Source organism: Callorhinus ursinus, unplaced genomic scaffold, assembly GCF_003265705.2.
Source record: "Callorhinus ursinus isolate GAN/ISIS: 27379988/994484 unplaced genomic scaffold, GSC_fseal_2.0 scaffold15, whole genome shotgun sequence".
In the NCBI taxonomy this organism is placed as follows: Eukaryota; Metazoa; Chordata; class Mammalia; order Carnivora; family Otariidae; genus Callorhinus; species Callorhinus ursinus.
The window spans coordinates 19507996-19527922 of NW_027397077.1; the positions used below are offsets into that span (position 1 = coordinate 19507996).

General features: G+C 40.0%; 1 protein-coding gene across 2 annotated transcripts in view; it reads left to right on the forward strand.

The window, feature by feature from the left end:
- Nucleotides 1–19927, forward strand: part of ATXN7 (ataxin 7) — a 137103-nt gene that overhangs the window by 24314 nt on the left and 92862 nt on the right. For both annotated transcript variants that reach the window (XM_073901493.1, XM_025885478.2), the window contains exon 2: nt 9074–9171. The gene's annotated coding sequence lies outside the window, so the exon portion shown is untranslated. The remainder of the gene's footprint in view (nt 1–9073; nt 9172–19927) is intronic.

The window sequence follows — 19927 nt, forward strand, 5'->3', positions numbered from 1 at the left end:
TACCCAGGCACCCCAAAAAATATATTTATTTTTAAAAGAAGTTGTTGTCCAGAGTTTGATTAACTGATTTTCAAACCTGTACTTTTCTAGCTTGGGTGTTCTATAGTCAGTTGCTATATTTGAACAGCAGCGAAAGTCGTATATGCCGACATAATAGCTGATTATAACATAAACCTTACTGCCTACTGTAAAAGATGATACTGCAAAGTTAAAGGGAAAATTACCCCGGAAAAAGCCCATCCCGCCAACAAATTAAATATTACAACTGTTTTACTGAGCAGGAGTAAGAAAACCAAATGTATACTTTAGTTATACCAAATAAAGTAACTGACCCACATTTGTGTTCATTTCTTCTTGAAAGAACTTTTCAAAGAGAGACTCTTTGGAACATGATACTGAAATGAATAGCAGTTTAAATATTTGCATTAATTAGATAATGAAAGATCAGAGAATTGCTATACAGATCTTCCTCGACTTATAATGGGGTTATGCCCCAATAAGCCTATCAGAAGTTGACAATGTTGTAAGTCGAAGATGCATTTAAGACTCCTAACCTGGGGTGCCTGGCTGGCTCAGTATGCAACTTTTGATCTCAGGGTTGTAAGTTTGAGCCCCACTCAAAAGAGATTACTTAAAAATAAAATCTTAGAAAAAAAAATTATTTTTTAAACGCCTAACCTGCCTAACATCATAGCTTAGCCCAATCTATCTTAAACCTGCTTATATTAGGCTACAGTTGTGCAAAATCATCTGACAAAGCCTATTTTATAAGAAAATGTTACTATCTCCTGTAATTCATTGAATACTGTGCTGATAGTGAAAACCAGAATGACTCTATGGGGACAGAATGCTTGTGAGTCGGTTGGGGGCCCTCATGACTGCAGGGCTGACTGGGGGCTGTGGTGCTGCTGCCCAGCATCACAAGAGAGTCCTACCACATATAGCTAGCCTGGGAAAGAGCCAAATCCAAAATCTCAAGTATGGTTTCTACTGAATGTGTATTACTTTCACACTACTGTAAAGCTGAAAACTCATTAAGTCAAAACATTGTTAAGTGAGGGACCTTCTGTATGTGGTTAGTGTGAAATGTAACCATAGGAAGGCCAGTGTCTGCGTCAAGTGTCTGCATCATGACAACACTGTCATAGTAGGAAATGGAGTCCTGTGGTAGATGAAGGATGGGAACAAACAGCCTCAGAAGGAAAAAATCTTCCTTAGATGACTGTAGGTTGTTTTCTAACAAAATATAAAAAATATGCTAGGAGCCGTAGGAGGACACATTGGTATTTTGCTGCACAGAATGATACCATGGCTCTAGGGAATCCCATGTGGCCAGACCTATGTAACTGAGCAAATAGAAGGTGAGCCCCCAGGCACCATTTTACTGCTCACTAGCAATGAAGGGGGATATGAGCACACACTCCTTGGCTTGCCCAGAATTCATGTTCCTGAAAGTTGTGTCAGAGCAGATTTTTTTATAAATGAGATACTCTTGTAATTGGCAAATGATCTTTATTTGGCTCTAGCTCCTAACATTTTAGGCAGTCTTCCTCCCTGTAAGAAAATATTCTTTGTAGTTAAAATCAACCTTTACTTACCACTTTAACAGTTTTCTTTTTTTTTAAGATTTTGTTTATTTGAGAGAGGGAGAAAGAGGGAGCCAGCCAGCAAGCACAAGCTGAGGGGGGTTGCAGGGAGAGGGAGAAGCAGACTCCCCGCTGAGTAGGGAGCTAGATCCCGGGCCGCTGAGATCATGACCTGAGCCAAAGTCAGATAGATGCCTGATGCCCTGAGCCACCACTTTAACATTTTTTTCTGATCATCTTGTTTTCTTCAAGCAGCATAGGATTGTACTTGAAGTAGCTGCTGGGATAGAGGAAAAGGGAAGCAATCATTTATCGATCATCAGCTGTATGCCAGGCACTGTGCAAAGTGTATTAAATAACTCTCTGTAGCAAATAAGTCAGTTTTCTTGGTCAGATTTACTTAAGAGGCCTGCTGCTCAAAACAATATGTATGTTATATATTACATATATTTTAAGATATATGTATGCTAATTTATATATAAGTAGATAAAGAATATATATCTATTAATTTCTGTACTCATGAAGCAATGTGTGAAGTGATATGGAATATAGGGATGTAAGACCTACCCCTCCCATTAGTAGCTCTCTATCCAGATGAGGAAAACCAATTTTAAGTAGAAGAAAAATCAGCTAACTACAGGAGTGAAAACTGCTCAGTGCATCAATGCAACATATATAATAAGGCAATCCACAAGTAATTACCAAATAAATCCTTCAGATTGTAAATGTTCAGGGGAAGAAAAGATTATTGATCTCTGACCCTTGATTGTGTCACCTGTAAAATGCAGATGATACCTACCTCATGGTGAGAAATGAATAAACTGTGTAAGTAAAAGCCTTATTATATATATTGCCTGTTGGTACACCTTTAATAAATCATAGCTGTACTGTTAATAATTAAAATTATAATAGCAATAGCACTAATGCTGTATTAGGGTGGGCTGACTGTTGCTACACAAAACTTTAGTAGCTTAATAAAATACATGTGCATTTCTCACTCAAGTCACAGATCGGTGTAGGTTGGCAAGGAAGCTCTTGCTTTACCCAGTCATCAAGGGGTGAAGTTTTGTGGCTCTGCTCACCTCTAGTGGCTTGGAACCCTCTCCATTTTACCAGCCTAGGGTATGAGAGACTGAGGATCAAAACAAGGAGGTTTATAGGAATCAAGCCTAGAAGTGGAACCCAACATTTCTCTTCATATTTTAAGGACTCACATAGCTACACCTTACTGCAATGGATATTGGGAAGTTTAGTCTGTGTGTTTAGGAAGATGAAGAATGTGGATATAGGTTGGCATTGGCAATCTTTATCTCAAATAATATTTAGAAAGGGTTATTAAAGAGGAGGGACTGCCCCTGGATCTTTTAGAAAAGCCAGGAAAGTTGTAGTAGGTTGCCCAGCCTGCCTTTATTTAGGTGGCCTTACTTAAAGAGGAAGGGTAGAAGAATTAAAAAACAAAAACAAAAACCACAAAACCCTGCAAGCATTATCAATAAAAATTACATATTTATCCCACTAGCAACTGCCTCTACTGTGAGCCATTTGGTAGTGACCTTAGGCAAGCCATTTAACTACTTTAGACCTCCATTTCTTCACTTCTAAACATTCTTCATAGAGCTGAGCTATGGTGAACATTAAACAGGACAGTGCATGTGAAGTACTTAGCACAGGGGCTGGCCCAGAGTAAACATTTAGTAAAAGTTGTTACTGTTATTGGTAGTGTTAATAAGTATGCCTCCAGAGTGAAATACTTGGTAGCTGTTCATTTATTTGACATCTTTTCTAAAGGACTGTGTTAGAGTAGCAAAGGAGGATTTGACTGAGTATATTTGTGTGGATTTTAGAATTCTATAACCCTACTTCAGTAACAGGAGATTAATGTCCCCCTGGCTGAATATTGGGGGAGAAACCCTTTCTGCCCCTCCTAGGCTCCCCTCTTCCCTGTCAACACCACAGACTTTTTAATTCCCCTATCAAGAGGACAACAGGAGTCATGGACTTTACTTTTCATCCCTCCTTCCCCTTTTTCGTCGATAGGTGGATTTGCCTGGGAAGAGTGAGGGTAGATGCCAGAACAGCTACATATTGCTCAGGCGTAATTGCAAGTTCTTAACAAGGCAGGAACACCCCCCCCAACTGCCACACACACACACCCCTCCCCCCGGGCCCACATTATCTTCAGTGGTTGGGTAGCTGTTAGAACCTGGAGTTCCATTGAATTCAATTCTATTCAGCAGGGTTTTATGAACGCTTAGCATATCAGGCCCTGGGGATGCAAGGATGAGATGTTGCAGACCCTGCCTCGACGAAGCCTACTGAAGCAGGGAGGGGTGATAACCTGAAGAGGTTTATCTGAGTTTGTTTTGAAGGCTGGTTGTGAGTTACTTGGAAGGTAGGAAGGAAGGAGTGTAGGGTGGTAGGAGCAGCAGGTGGGGAGAAACAGGTAGGAATTGCTGTGCAGGGTAGCAGTAGAAGGAACAGTTTTCAGCTCCACGTTAGTATGCAGCTGCCACAGTTCTGCCCCTTTTGGGCCTCATCTCACAAGTCTCAGTTTTTTCTCTGCTAAAGGAGGATCATAAAAGTTCCTACATCATAGAACTGGGAAGATGAAGTGAGAATGCATGTAAAGGGTTTACTGTGTGTTGAAACTGGGCGCACAGTTAGTGCTTAGTGAATGTCAGCTGCTGTTAGTATCCTGTGCTTTTGTAATAGACCTGCAAATCTACTGACTTGAGCAAGTATTTTGCACAAATTGGAGATTTATTGACAATTTTACTATTCTTTTTGTTTTTCCTTTAGGTTAATGGTGAAATAGTGTACTATAGTCACACTTGATGGACAGATGGCTTACCCCTCAGCTAAACAGAGGAGGGGGGCAGTTAACCTCAGTGAAGCCTGGGAGAAAAGGGGCTCGAGATAGGAGAGCCATGTGACCTGAAATGGCAAGGGAAGTGAGGGATGGCTACACTGAAATCTTCCTGAGAAGGGAGGGACTGGTGCCAGGCACTGGCAGGAAATGGAGGCTCCTTTAACGCAGTTTTGCGGAGGGTCAAGAAAGCCCTATGACTAACTGTGGGAGACTAAAATGTATCCTTGAAACCTAGGCCAGAGGTATGGGAGTCCTTACTAGTAAGCGATTTCAGCTCCCTGTTTAGCAGTTATGTTTTCATGCTCTCATTTGGTGTTCAGTGGAGTGACCCTGAGAGCAGGCCCTATAGCTCAGTAGGTGGGAACATTCCAGCTGACCTTTGAGGAGGTGGATACCCAGAAGCACCGTTGAAAAGTCTGGTTGTGTGGAGTATAGAGTTTCATTCTTAAATTTGCTTTGCCAGGGAGAAAGCCTGTAAGGGAGAAAGCTAGGAAGAGAATGAGTAAACTCAGGGCCACGCTAATTCATATTTTTGGAGAATTACAGGGGACAAGTAATCTGTTTTTAAAATGTTTGGTCTGTGGTGTTTCATGTGGGAGAAGAGCCTGAGGATTATCGCACAGGCTAAGGTCACACACAGGAGATAGGTGTATAAGGAAAACAAGTGATGCAGCCAGGTGGGAACTTTGAAAAGAATGTGCCCAGTGAGTGCCAAGGGGTGGCCCATGACGGCATCCCAGTTATCCCGCGTGCAGGGGAGCTGCCCCCTGGTGGCCACAGTTTTTAACTTTCCAAGAGAAAAAGGAAATAATGGAATTTCATGTAAGCCTTCCCACCTTTTAAATATTAGCGACAAATTCCTTTTTTCCTCTAAGATCGCTAAAGTAACAGAGACAATAAAGCGACCTGTTTTAGGCCTGTGGACTCTGCAGCGAGCATCAAACAGTGGAGAGAAAAACGTGCAGTCCAGGCTGCACAGCTGAATACATGGTCAGCTCTGGTGCCAGGCACGGTGCCTGGCATGGAGCACATGCTCAGCATGTTTTTGTTGAATAAACGGGGCAAACCTCTGTTGCTAGTCCTTCTTTCCATGTGCAGAATGGAGTGATTGGAGTGAGCCTCCCCTCAGTTCTAACTTAGAAGATAGAGATCCAGTCAGAACTTGTATTGCCCTCCTTGCAGGACCCTCTCTCCCCTCTTCTCTTCCCTTGCATGCCCTCTCCAAGCACCTAGGGTACCTAGGGGTTCAAGCTTCTAGATTTTAAGAAGGTTTAAGAAATAAAAAGAAAGTTCATATGGTTACACTTCGATACAAGACTGATTCAGTTTAGCCTGGTTTTCTTTCCTCTATCATGGTTAGTACATTTTTGTTTAATTTTGATAGACTTGACTGTATAATAACTGATCCAGATTATAGTGAGGCTCACACAGAATCTTACAAGTACATAAAAATGTTCTCCTAGAAAATAAGTCCTTTTCCCTATAAAGGTTGATAGAACATTGCTCATGTAACATTGTGAGCTTTTCTCTGTTTAAAGATAATGAGAGGATTTTTCTGAACCGTTGGGCATTTCGCAGACCCTTCTTTTACAACAAATTCTGGTGATATCTGCCCTTTTTAAAATAAAAGTTTTTACTGTCTTGAGCAAGATTATTTTTGTTGCACTTATCAAGAATCAGTTAACATTAAAGCTCAGAAGAGGGGAGCCATTTACTTTACAGGTCTGTGGGATTCTTAAACCCTTGGGAAAGGAAATGCTTTGGGCCTCTGGAGGACCATACCTGGGACAGGAAAGTCCAAGAACAACCCTCCCCCACCCCCCCACCACCAACCGGTTCCCTGTCTCTCCTCTGGGATTTCATGGCCTCCTGGGTTGGATTCTCTCTGAGCAGGATGTGTTATTCTTCTCTTTGCTGACTGGCTTTTTCTTACAGACTGAGAGTGCATGGGGGTAGCTTGCAGCCGAGACCAGAGTAGACCCTCTTCATTCCAAATTCTAGTTCCAAGGAGAACAAATGGAATGTCTTAGTTTGGGTCATGTGTCCAACTTCAGCCAAAACAGAGGAGGAGTTTGGAGTCGCATAATACAAATATCATTTGGCAGGGAGTTGAGAATTATGTAGTACTTAGAAAAAAGAGTCACCATGGGCTAGGCAGCTCCTCTAGAGAAGAAAGGCATCTTCTACAGTCTTACCCTCCCCCCCACAAGTATATAAACGTATGCATCTCTCAGGATTTTGGAGAAATCCAGTTATATATATTTTTTCTTTTTTAAAGATTTATTTATTTATTTGAGAGAGAGAGAGAGAGAATCTCAAGCAGATTCCCCTGCTGAGCATGTAGCCCGATGCGAGTTCGGCTCTATCCCAGGACCCCGAGATCATGACCTGAGCCAAAACCAAGAGTCAGATGCTTAACTGACTGAACCATCCAGGCGTCCCTATATATTTTTTATTTACTTCTCTCCCATCTCTGCCTGTCATTTAAAAACTATCTTATTAAAAATTCTATTCATTGAATGTTACATAGTAGGTGGTGAATGAATAAAATCTGTCCAGTTTTATGTTTCTATTCTTCGAAAATACTCTCCAGTCTACCTTTTAAACAGTATCTCTTTGTCTTTGCAAGACAAAATTAAGTTGCTGTTTAGGCAGTTTGGTGTACCGGTAAGGGAACTAAATAACATCAGAGGCCTCCATTCTCGTTCCAATTCCAAACCATTTATTTACTGGGCAATCTTGAGCAAATTATGACCTCTCTCAGTCTGTTTCCTTGCTAGTAAAATGGGGACCCTAACACCAGCTTTTTTGAGCACAGTGTTCTTGTGAAGATAAAAAAGGAGAACATATACAAACATAGGATAGTTGTCTTTCTACCCCCTGTTTTAAGAGAAGTTGCTATTTTTAAATGCTTATTTTTAGTAACTGCCACTACCTTTTTTTCCTCTAAGAATAAGAGTTTCCCTTAAAGCATTTTTAAGGTATGCAGGCTAGTAAATGGTGAGTTCTTTTAAAGGTAAATGCTGTCCTGGGGGCGATCTCACGGCACCCCAGATCTGATGACTTCCTTGCATGCTTTGGGGATAAGGCTGGAGTGTCCTGATGGAAAACGGAAAAATAGCTTGACCTAATGAAATCCTATCAAGCACAGAGTTTAATCTGATGCCAGTGTTGTTTCACCTTCAGTCTGCTCTGAAGGAATCCCTGGCAGTGAGCGGGCTGAATGGTTATCTCTAACCAAACATCTTTATTGGCTGTCTCTATCCTGGTGATTTGTAGCTTCCTTTGAGTGATTTTGCATAGCTGAAAAGTGTTTAGGATGCAAAGAAATGAATTTTGGCTCAGGACAGACATGTTAAGCAAGATAGTGGCTTTTATTGGAAATAAGGCAGAAAAAGAACACTAAAATGGAAATCAGAAAACTTTTAAAAGATAGGAGACTAGGAAGGAATTAGAAATCTAGGGAAGAGAAACATCTGGCTTATAAAGATTGGAAGAATGATTACTGAATGCTTACATTACTGAATAACATTTTGTGGATGAATGAAACACACTGTTTTAAAAAGGGAGAGGGAAAGGATATGATCCAGGAATAACTTAAGAGCCAATAAAGATAATTATGAGTAAATGTTCAAAACATGGTATAGAATTTCAGCTGCTGACTTTCAGAGATGCTTTATTAGTGTCTCAGACCATAGAAATTTTTGGCTTACTATCTTAGAGTGTATGAAAGTAAATAAAAATTAAGCAAAAACAATCTTCTTACTACCCATCCTTGGTATATAGGTTGTAAGGATCATAGGAAGAGAAGTGTATTAATAGTGAATTTTTCATATGAAATCACCCTGCCTTGTGCTTTACACCTTGACAGCATTTGCTTCATAGCGTGTCATTACCTGTTTTTGCTGTTCTTTTTCTTGTGCTGCATGTCAGACTTGAAAACCGGCTTAATTTCAGACTCTAGTTTGTTAGCTTCCAATCCCTTGACTCCTTAACTCAGTGCTCCTCTCCAAATTAATTTTAATAGTAACCACATTCTACTTGAAATATATATGTATGCATGACTATGAAAATATGTGTGTGATGAAACACATAATTCCCTTGTGCGTTTTAGGAGGATGGCTTAATTGAGTTTTTGTTTTCTATTTGTAGTGTTATGAATTGCTTTTTTTAAATTGCTGAATAATAAAGGACAGAGTGAGCTCTCCAAATAATAATCTCATTCAGTGTTGTGTGTGTTTTAAATTTGTGATATTGACAGGTTTCATAGGAGCAGGCCTTCTGAATAACCACTTCAAAAATTAAGTGAAAAGTCATTAGTGGCAAATTACACACAATGATTTTAAGCCCCAGGAGGCTGCCCGTATGTACACATTGAATAGTCATTTGTTCTTAGGTTATTGTAAATATAGCCAGTTAAATTCACTGTAAAAAGGAAAAAAGAAAACACAACTGAATTGCATTTGTTGTGAAATTGGTAAAGTGCCTCTAATTTTAACAGTTTGGCATTTCAAAAGACATAAAATAATTTTGGAACATCTGGCAGCGAACGAGATTGTAGATTCCTGACTAGCTTTATCCATTGTTTCATCCTTTTTTCCCTTTTCTCTTTTTGTAGATCTGAACGGAATTAAGAAGAAAGAACTTCCACAATCATAGCAGATGAAGATCCACTGGTAAATCGATCAGAATTTTGGCCTGCCCTCCAAAGAAAAGGTAACTGGCTGTCCCAACATAGCACAGCCAAATAAATGCAGCGCTTCTGGTTATAACAGAGTTTGACTTTTACCAAAGGATGATAAAACTATCATAAATTAAAGTTTCGGGTATCTGAGTAAGATCTCCAGTATGACCCTGAAATGATCTTAGTAATATGAAATGACAGTGAATTTAAGAGTACAATATTTTTTGGTGTGTGTTTGTCAAAAGAAGAAGTGCTAAATAATCACCCCCAACTTATTAACACTGTAGGAGGACTTTGGAGATAGGAACATTTCCCACCCTCCATCTCTTATCTACCTTTTTCTAGGAATTTATCCAAAGACATGCTCTTGTGTTTCTGTTCAGTTCCACTTTCCCTCACTCTCTTCTTTCTTCTCTCTGTAAGCAATGCCGACCCAGCTGCTCAGGGCAGGGAAGATCCTAAACAAATTTTAAAATAGGCAAGAGTTCTTCAGACACACGCTCTGGGCCCAGTGCCTTTGCCTAGATTGCCAGGCGGTGTGTGCTCATGAGCAGTCCTAGATCACTACAAAAATAGAAGCGACTCTTAATTGAGTTTCTCACTACATATTTGCCATTGTGCATTTAATATTTGGGGAGGAGGGTGGTAAGTTTCACATACTGTGAAAAAGAGGAAAAAATTCCTGGAGGAATTTTTATTAAAACAAAACAAAACAAAATCCATTTTCCCATCTACTCCTGAAAGGAATGAGGGAGCTTGAATTTAAGATGCAGTTTAAGATGAGTCACTGAGGGATAAAACTGAACATGATCCAAATAGGGAAGACCAAAGGAGTTTCAGCTTCTGAAATGGATCAACTTGTATATTTAGGCAACAAATGCAGGGCTTCAAACAGTTTTAGGCAACTGTAGCAAAGATGGAAGCATTTTGAACAACATGAACGTTCATCCTCAGAGATAACATTTTGAACATTACAAACAGAATCGGGAGCTTCAGGGAGGATGTAGCAGTTCTGTTTAGGTGCTTAGAACAAGTGACTGGATAGCTCTGAAGTCTCTACCTTCAAAAGGGGCCCTTAAAATTTTCTGACCTAAAGCTGAGAGGCCAGCATTTCAGAAGTATCCTTCAGGGATCATCAAAGTCATCACAGAGGAGGGCATTCATTGTGGAATGTCTGGAAAGTGCCAGAAAAGCAGTGTTTTCCTAGATGGTGGTGAGCAACTGGCAGTGGGGGGTGGGGGTGGAGGGGAGGTAGAGAGAAAACACATTTGACTGAAATGCTAAAGGAGCTCTTTAGTCTGTAGTTGTTCACTGAGCTGCTACTGTGAGCAGAGGGATTGTCCTTTAAGAGGAAAAGAGAATAGGAGGTGGTTTTCACAGGCTACAGTTACGACTTATTCTTTTTTGAGTAGTATTTGGATGAAAGATTAATTTGATACCAGGAAGTCAATGACAAGGGGCAGGGAAGGAAGAAGCATAACAAACAAGTCCTCAGGAGGAAGTATGACAAACTCAAGTCCAGACAGGTAGGGGAATGAAATGGGCCAGGTAGACTGCGAGGAACTGTCAAATTCATGACCAGTCTGAAAGGGCAGCCCCTTTTCAATGCCAGCTGATTATAGGCCCAGTACCCATGCAGCAAGTGTTTCTTGAGTGCCCACCCGTGTCATGCTGTGCTCTCTGGGCATTGGGGATTAATTAGTAAATCAGAGGGACAAAAGTCCCTGCCATTGTGCCACCTACTTTTTCATGGCAAGAAACAGATAATAGAATATCTAGTAAGTAAATATAGTATGCTAGATGATGGTAATTGGTTAGAAAAAGCAGGTCAGGGTAATGAGAACCAGGTGTGCTGATGAGGGGCGGAGTTGCAGCATTAAATAGGGTGTCACAGTAGGCTTTTTGAGAAGGTGAGATCTGTGCATTAATGATGAAGGAGTGAACATTTCGTGCAAAGGCCTAAAGCGGGAGTCTGCCTGGGCCTTCCGAGAAAGGAGAGGGCCAGAGCTGCATGAGCGGGCAGGAGAATGATAGGAAATAAAGTCAGACAGGTACAAGACCAGTGGGTACAGCCTTAAAGGCCATCCCCCAGGCCTTTTATTCTGGGAGGAGAGGAAGGCCACTGGAAGGTTCTGAGTAGAGGAATGGCTTGATCTGACTTCTCTTTTTTGTTGTTGTTGTTTTTTAAAGATTTTATTTATTTATTTGACAGAGAGGGAGAGCACACGTGTGTACAAACAGGGGGAGTGGCAGGCAGAGGGAGAGAGAAGCAGGCTCAATGCAAGACTCAATCCCAGGACCTGGATCCCGCTGGGGATCGTGACCTGAGCCCAAGGCAGACGCTCAACCGACTGAGCCACCCAGGCACCCCTGTGACTTCTGTTTTAATAAAAGTGCTGTGGCCACTATATTGAGATAGGCTCTAGGGGGCAAGGGTAAAAACCAGTTAGGCTGTGGGTATTATAATAAGCCAGGCACATTTTTAAGGGAACTGAACTTGACTTCAATTATTTTCCTTGAGTTTTTCAATGATAGCAACTAATTTAAGAAAGAAAACAGTTTGAGTAAACCTAAATAAGTCTGGGATTCTGCCATCTGCTGACAGTTTGCTACTTCACCTATAGAAGTGGAGAAGGAATTCAGAGGGTGAGAACTTCGGGGCAGGCTACATTGGGGAGGGTAAGAGTTGATTTGAAACTCACATGAAAGCTTGACTTTGTTTAGCTGGTAAAGCTGAAGGAAGGGAAAGATAATGGCATGCAACTATTCATGATAGCCAAAAAGTAGCAACAACCTAAATGTCCATCACTGATGAACAGATAAATTGTGGTACTTCTACACAGTGGGATGTTATTCAGCCATAAAGAGGAATAAATTATAGATATGTGCTCCAACATGGATGAACCTTGAAAACATTATGCTAACTGAAAGAAGCCAGACACAAAAGGCCACATATTGTGTGGTTTTAATTATGTGAAATATCTAATATAGGCAAATCTTTTGAGACAAAACAGATGAGGTTTCTACAGGCTGGAGGAGGGATGGGAGAAGGGGAGTGACTGCTTAATGGGTACAGGGTTTCCTTTTGGGGTGGTGAAAATGTTCTGGAACCACATAGTGATGATGGTTATAGCATGCTGTGTATGTACTAAAGGCCACGAAGTTATACACTTTAAAGTAGTTAAAATTGTGAATTTTATGTTTTGTGAATTTTGCTTCAATTAAAGAAAAAAGAATGGTACACAGAAAAACATTTGAGGGATATCTTTTAGGTCCTGTTTAGCTCAAGTGGAGACTTTGTAAGGGGGACAGATGGGTGGTAAAGCTGGAAAAAGGATGTTGGGCCAGGTAATGAAAGGTGTTGCCTGCTAAGCCAGGGAGTTTAGAATCTCTTCTGTTGGCAGCTGTAAGGTATAGCAGCGTATATTCCATGAGGAAGAATGGGACTGAAGAGGGGCGCCTGGGTGGCTCAGTCAGTTAAGCGGCTGCCTTCAGCTCAGGTCATGATCCCAGAGTCCTGGGATCGAGCCCCATGTTGGGCTCCCTGCTCAGTGGAGAGCCTGCTTCTCCCTCTCCCTCTGCCTGCCTCTCTGCCTACTTGTGCTCTCTCTCTCTCTGTCAAATAAATAAATAAAATCTTAAAAAAAAAAAGAATGAGACTGAAGAGAGGTTGGTACTTTGGAAATCCCAGCTTCTGTGTTTCAAAGCAAAATAAATAGCTTCTGGCCTTATCAGTCTGTGATAACTGCTATTCACTTGGTAAAATTTTGTAACTATGTGAGGGGATGGGATGTGTCAACTAACCTTATTGTAATCATTTTGCAATAAGTGTATCAAAATATCATGCACATCTTAAACTTACATGTTATATGCCAATTATATTCCAATAAAGCTGGAAGAATTGAAACATTATATAAATATGTATGTTAATAAAAAGTCCCTTTAATTATTCTTTCACTTCCTGTTCCCCCTAAGTCCAGAGTTATCTAGACTGTTTTCTATGCATAGACTTGTCATCTTTATCACTATTACTGTTTCACAAAAATAGGCACATATTATGTACAGTATTCTGCATGTTGCTTTTAAAAATTTTTACCTTGGCTCTCTTTCCACTTCTTTCTTTCGGACTGCTACATTATATGCTGACTTCATTTGTAAAAACAAACAAAAAATGAAAAGCAAATGCTATTTACCTCTATTACAAAGAGGATGAGGTATCATAAAATATAAAAGCTAACAATGAGTGCTTACTATGTGACAAGTACTGTTCTAAGCATATTACATAATTGAGTCCTTGTAACAGCTTCATAAGGTAGGATACTGTTACGGTACTGCATAGATGAAGTGTAGATACTGTTACAATCCTTCTGTTAGAACCTAACTGAGGCAGAGACAAAACCTGTCCTGTTAAGGTCCAGAATTAGGCAGTGGCAGAGATGGGCTCCAGGACAAGTTTCAGCTCCCACTGATGGTTGTCCTGAGGGACCTTGTGGCCAATGGTATGAGACCGTAGAGATTTTTCAGAAGTCAGTCTGGAATTTTGTGTGAAATTTTCCAAGTTTAATGCTGGCTTTAAAAAAATTTTTTTTTAATTGAAATATAATTCAAATACCACAGATTTACCCATTTAATAGTTTTTAATATAGTCATAGTGTTGTGTAACTGTCACCTCTATGTAGGTCTGAACATTTTCATCACTCCCAAAGGAGGACCTTATTTCCATTAAGCAGTAACTCCTCATTTTCCCCTCCCCTCAGGTCCTAAAAGCCACCCATTTGTTTTCTGTGTGTATAGATTGGCCTATTCTGGACATTTTATATAAATGAGATCATATAATATGTGGCCTTTTGTGTCTGGCTTCTTTTACTTAGCTTGTTTTTCAGGCTCATCTACTCACCTATGTTGTAGCATGTATCAGTACTTTACTCCTTTTGATGGCTGAATAATAGTCCATTGTGTAGATATGCACAATTTTATTCATTCATCAGTTGATGGGCACTTGGATTGCTTCTACCTTTTAGCTAATGTAAGTAATGCTGTTATGAACATTGGTGCACAAATCTCTGTTTGAGTCCTTGCTTTCAAATCTTTTGAGTATATACCTAGAAGCAGAATTATAGGATCTTATTGTAAATCTGTTTAACCTTTTGAGGGACTGCCAAACTGTTTTCCATAGGAGTTGTACCATTTTACATTCCTACCAACAATGTACAAGAATTCCAGTTTTTCTGCATCTTTGCCAAGACTTGTTATTTTCAGTTTTGTTTTGATAATAGACATCCAAATGGTTGGGAATTGGTATCTCTTGTGGATTTTATATGTATTTCTCTCTCTCTCTCTCTTTTTTTAAGATTTTATTCATATGACAAAGGGGGAGAGAGAGTGCATGCACAAGCCAGGGGAGCAGCAGGAAGAGGGAGAAGCAGGCTCCCCGCTGAGCAGGGAGCCTGATATAGGGCTTGATCCCAGGACTCTGGGATCATGACTTGAGCCAAAGGCAGATGCTTAACCCACTGAGCTACCCAGGTGCCCCCATATATGTATTTCTCTAATGAAAAATGATATTAAGTATCTTTCCATTTGCTTGATGGTTATTTGTGTTATCTTTTGGACAAATGTCTGTTGAGATCCTTTGCCAATTTTGAAAATTAGATTATTTGCCTCCCCCTCCCTTTTTGGATTGTAAGAATTCTTTATACATTCTAGATACAAGTCCCTTATTAGATACACGATTTGCAAAAATTTTCTCCCTGTGGGTTGTCTTTTTACTTTCTTGAAGGTATCCTTTGAAACACAAAGGTATAATGGTTTTGGTGAGCCCAATTTATCTATTTGGCTCTGTTTTTAAGAAATACCTGGTAAGTAGGATTCCAGCTTACTAACCACTTACATATGATTGCTCCTCTCTGCTGCCACTCCCCACAGAAACCATTTGGAAAAATCCTAATGCTTTGTGAAAATACCTGTTTTCTGAAGTGTAGAGAGGCAGGAGGCTCTGGAAAATAGCAAAGGTAGATTCCTCACCAGTAGCAATTTTGTTTCAATTCTGTTTTTCTGCCCCTGCTGAAGTTCCTTTACTTAGAACAGTTTGGTGGGGAGGAGGCTATGGTGGAAAGTAAAGTACAGGGATTCAACCTGGGCCGACCAGCTCTAGAACTCTGTTCTGCAGATTTTACATTAATCAAAAAAGGCTAAAATAGGTTAAATAGGTTAAAATGTCAGAAACTTTGCCTTCTTTCATAGGTTGTGGCATTTAAAATCAGAATGGCCATGGGGATGCAGTCATTGTGTGTTTCTAGGAAGAAAGGTTTAGGGACTGTCACATCTAGAAAATCATTTGGGTTAAGGTCTCCCCTTCTGTATGAGAGAATACGTGTTAGAATAAGGGGTTGAAGACAGAAAACTGTGTTCATTCATTTACATGTTTAGTGAAAAATAGTTAAATCTGCATGCCATTTATGTCTGCCAAGAAAAGGAAGGTTTTATTTTGGAGGTGGACAGGGGATGCAAGCCTTTGTGGAATAGTCTATCCTTTGGGAAACAGTACAAACTCAAATGGCTACAGGATCAGGAGGCACACAAACAATGGGGAAAAGTCAGGGGGGTTGTATTTGCGGAATCTAGGACTTTGCTCAGAGCTGGAACTTTGCTGAGGAAAGAAGGAAGAAAGATGTGTTGTTCCTTCCCTTTGTACTAACACACCTGCACTGTTAGTCCTGGAGTTCAGCCTTAAGGCATTTTGCTGACTAGCTTTGGGAACTGGCCACCACACATCTTCGGTTCGTGGGTAGGTACATTCTAAGCTCCCAATGACACCCTTATGTTGGGAATGCAAACGTTTGATCCCTGGGAAGATTAAGTGTATATCTCATTGCCACCTTGATTGCAGAGCAGGTACTCTTAACCCCAATCCATGAAGTCCTGTGATTTAAAGGTGGAGATGAGTTCTCATGTGCTTAGTGTGAGAAATCGGGAAAGATTTTGTTAAAGAAATGGAGTTTAAGGAGGGACTTGGTTGAACAGTAGGATTTAAGCCAAGGGAGGCAAAGTATTATAAATAGAGTGACCTTTATGAACAAAGCTTGGGCATCGGGCTGTGGAGTGAGGAGCGTGTTCAAAACCATAGACTAGTCATTTTGGCTGGACTGTAGAGTACCTGCTGGAGGGAACACTGTGGCCGTGGTGATGTGGAACCAACTTGAGAGGGACTTGAGTGCCAGGAGAGAAGGTTTTATTGAATCCAGTGGTCAGTGGGGAGCCCCTAAAACTGGTAGAGTGAGGACTGACATAACTAAAGCCATTCTTCATTCTGCAAGACTGACCTGATAATATAGCGTGGGTAGATTAAAATTGGGACTTTCTGTGTGACAGACACGGTGTTAATAAAAATAGCTAACACTTACAGGGTGTTTTTGTCCTGTGAGGTTTGCTAATATTCCTCATAAAGTAGATACTCCTGTTTTATTAATTTTATAGATGAGGAAACAGGTGCAGAGAGGTTAAATGGTTTCCCCAGAATTACACAGCTAGTAAGTGGTAGTACAGGGATTCAACCTGGGCAGACCAGCTCTAGAACTCATGTTCTTAACTGCTGGGCCCATAAGGTGGTGATATTTACAGTCATTTTAGTGAAAGCTGTGTCAGCAGAAAGAAGACTTAGGAAATTATTTTTAACAGTGTGTTTAACCTTTGCATTTTATTATATCTGAGGCAGTGCACTAGAACTTTATATAGTCAGCCTCTTTTTATAGCTAAATGCTGGTCTCACCTCTCCATTGTTCCCCATAAATTTTTTTCTAGACCCCCCCTTTTTTAAACTACTTAAAGCCTTTAAGTGAAGATTTTAAATCAAGTTTGTTAGTAGTTTAAAATTATAGGCCAGTGTTAAATCCCTAGAAACATTTGGTCTTTATTCAGTTTATAGTTAAAACTTATTATTTTGTATTTTTTTAAAAAGATCTTATTTGAGAGAGAGTGAGCAAGAGAGAGTGAGCATGAGTCAGGGGCAAAGGGAGAGGGAGAAGCAGAAGCAGACTCCCCTCAATCCCAGGACTCTGGGATCATGACCTGAGCTGAAGGCAGAGGCTTAACTGACTGAGCCACCCAGGCACCCCTATTATATTGTATTTAAAATTTTCTCTTCCTTCAAATAGTTTGCTATTACTGGTGAATGTTTCTTTGGGAGAATTCGCCTATAGCTTACACATGTGATTAAGAAAACATTTCAAAATTTTGGAATTTTTTGGCAACTGAGACAGCTTGTAAAATGAATACGTGTACAGGTTAAATCTTTAAAAAGATAATTACCCTCATCTTTAAGTTTCCACCTTTGCGGCTATCCTTATTATTTCTAATTTTGCACTTGATTGTCAGCCTTGCCAGCTACTGAGCTGAATTCAGTTTCCTCCTTCCACTGTTCTCCCCCTGCTGGAATAGAGGTATTCATGACAGGCTGTAAGTATTTCACTAGAGGGAGCATGGTTAAAGGGTCCTTGCCTGCCAACCCCACATGCAGAAGAGAGCAGAGCCCTGGCTCTGGAGAAGAAAGAGGGGGAGAGAGAGAGAGAGGTGTGGTCAGAGGAGGGAGAGAGGAGATGAATAAAGGCTCAGCCAATTTTAGGAGAAATAAAAAAACCAAAGCCGACACATTCCTAATTCAGGGGATCTGAGTTTCTTGTTACTCAAATGACTACAGTCCTTTGGGGTTGATAATGGAGAATCTCTGTTGCCAACCCTGTAATTTGCACAGATAAATATATTGTAGTTACTGGTTTTCAGGTTTATTAAAATGTTGTAGTGGGACCAGTGGGGTTTTTTTGTTTTGTTTTGTTTTTCCAAATAAAATGGCTGGTTGTGTGGGGTCTTGCATCTTAGAAGTTTTGGACAGTTTCAGCCATTTTACATTAAACCAAATTTAAAGACTGGAAAAGATCAACTTCTATTTTTTTTCACTTAGTGATGCCTTTGGCCTTTGAACAAAGCATTTTACAAGTGAATCTGCTGTGCAAAGAATACTTTTTGTAAAGAGAGACCTTGTTACCCTTGGCACCTACTGGGAACATCCCTAAATTTGGATGGTGAAGTAAGGCCATATTTTAAATGCATCCCTGGAAGGGATGAAATGATCAGAATTTGGCAGCATTTCACTTCTGACGGCCTAGTTCTTAAGCCACATACGGCCTAATTGGTGGTGACAGCCTTTTGCATAAGAGCATGTTGATGAATTAAATTTTTTTTCCCACTTGTTATTCTTCTCAGGTCCTTAGCAAAATTACTATGTTGTGTTTACCTTGTGCTGATCCGAGCACCAGGTATGTGTTAGGCAATCAGGAAGTATTTGATAAATTGAGTCCTCGTTACTCAAACCTTATGAAACATGTCATTTATCTGTGCAGATGGATAGTGAATCCTCAGCACTATCAGACATCATCAGTACACTGGCAGGAACATTGATGGCTAGCATACAAGGGACACTACTATATTAAAATAACTATATTAAATGAATACAAATTGTATTGGTAATTTTCATTTTATATTCTTGGGGTAAGGAGGGGTGGTATTTAGGTAAGAAGTCATCAGGTTTTTTTTATTATGGCCTGGTAGGTAAAATTTGACTTTCTGCTGTACTCTTATTTATAGACGATGCCCTGTTTATAAGGAGTACTTTGGAAATGTTGCCCAAATTTGCATATCAGAACACTGTACTTTCTCAGCTACCAGTTTTGACTTTTTTGGTGACTCAACTGAACTATTGGGAAACCCATACCAAGTATGGATATCAGAATCTGGAAGGATTTAGGACTTACTTATGGGTGTAGAGAGTGTAGTAAAATGCATTGGCTGCAGCAGAATAGAATTGGTGGGGGGCTGCCAAGAGTTGCCTGTTACTCTTTTGGACTGCACTTCTTCAACTTTAAATTCAAATAAATTTCACAGGTAAGAATTGATCTGGATTGCTTAGTTTGATATTAGACACTTATGTATAGGATTTATTTTGTGTTAAGTTTTGTACCAAGTGCTTTCTATGGATCGTTTCCTCAGAAGAAGCTTGGCTTTATCTCCATCTTACATATTAGGAAGCCGAAGTGCAGACAAGTTAGGTTTGGTCATTTGCTGTGGTTACACAGTTTGTAAATGGAAGAGCCAGTAGATGGACCCAGAAAGAATTCATAGCACCGAGCTTCCAGAGCCCTCCTCCATTGTCCTTATTTGTAAGTTGCAAGTAGTACAACTTCTACCTTATACAGTTTTGAATATTAATTGAGATAATGCAGTAAGGTACCTCTGGCAATGCTTGGCACCTAGTAGGTACTCAGTAACTGATAGTCGTTATTAGTAACAGTTTCTCTTAATAACTATCATAATGCTAAGAGGATACTTAGTATTTTTCACTTAAAGCCCTATTGTGTTTTCTTTATTAAACCACTCAAAAACTGTGAAGAAAAAAAAGGTATTGAGCAACAAATAAGCACAGAAGGTGAAGTATTACAAAGTGCCGTGTTGAGCCCATTGGCTAGAGGTTATATTAATGAATCTTGAAGGATTTTCACATATAAAAAGAGGGAAATCAAGCAGTGTCTTAGGGAAGTCGGTCTGTACTTATGTTTACCATTCTTTCCCTTATTTTTGTTCTCACACTGTTCTCTCAGAGATCAGAAGGGCTGTACTCAAACAGGCAAGCTCCATTTGGTATCTATCTAGCTGGGTGGCCCTAAGCTTTTTTTTTTTTTTTAATGGCAGCTCCAAATGACATTAAAATTCAAATTTTCATTTATCTTAGACATTGAA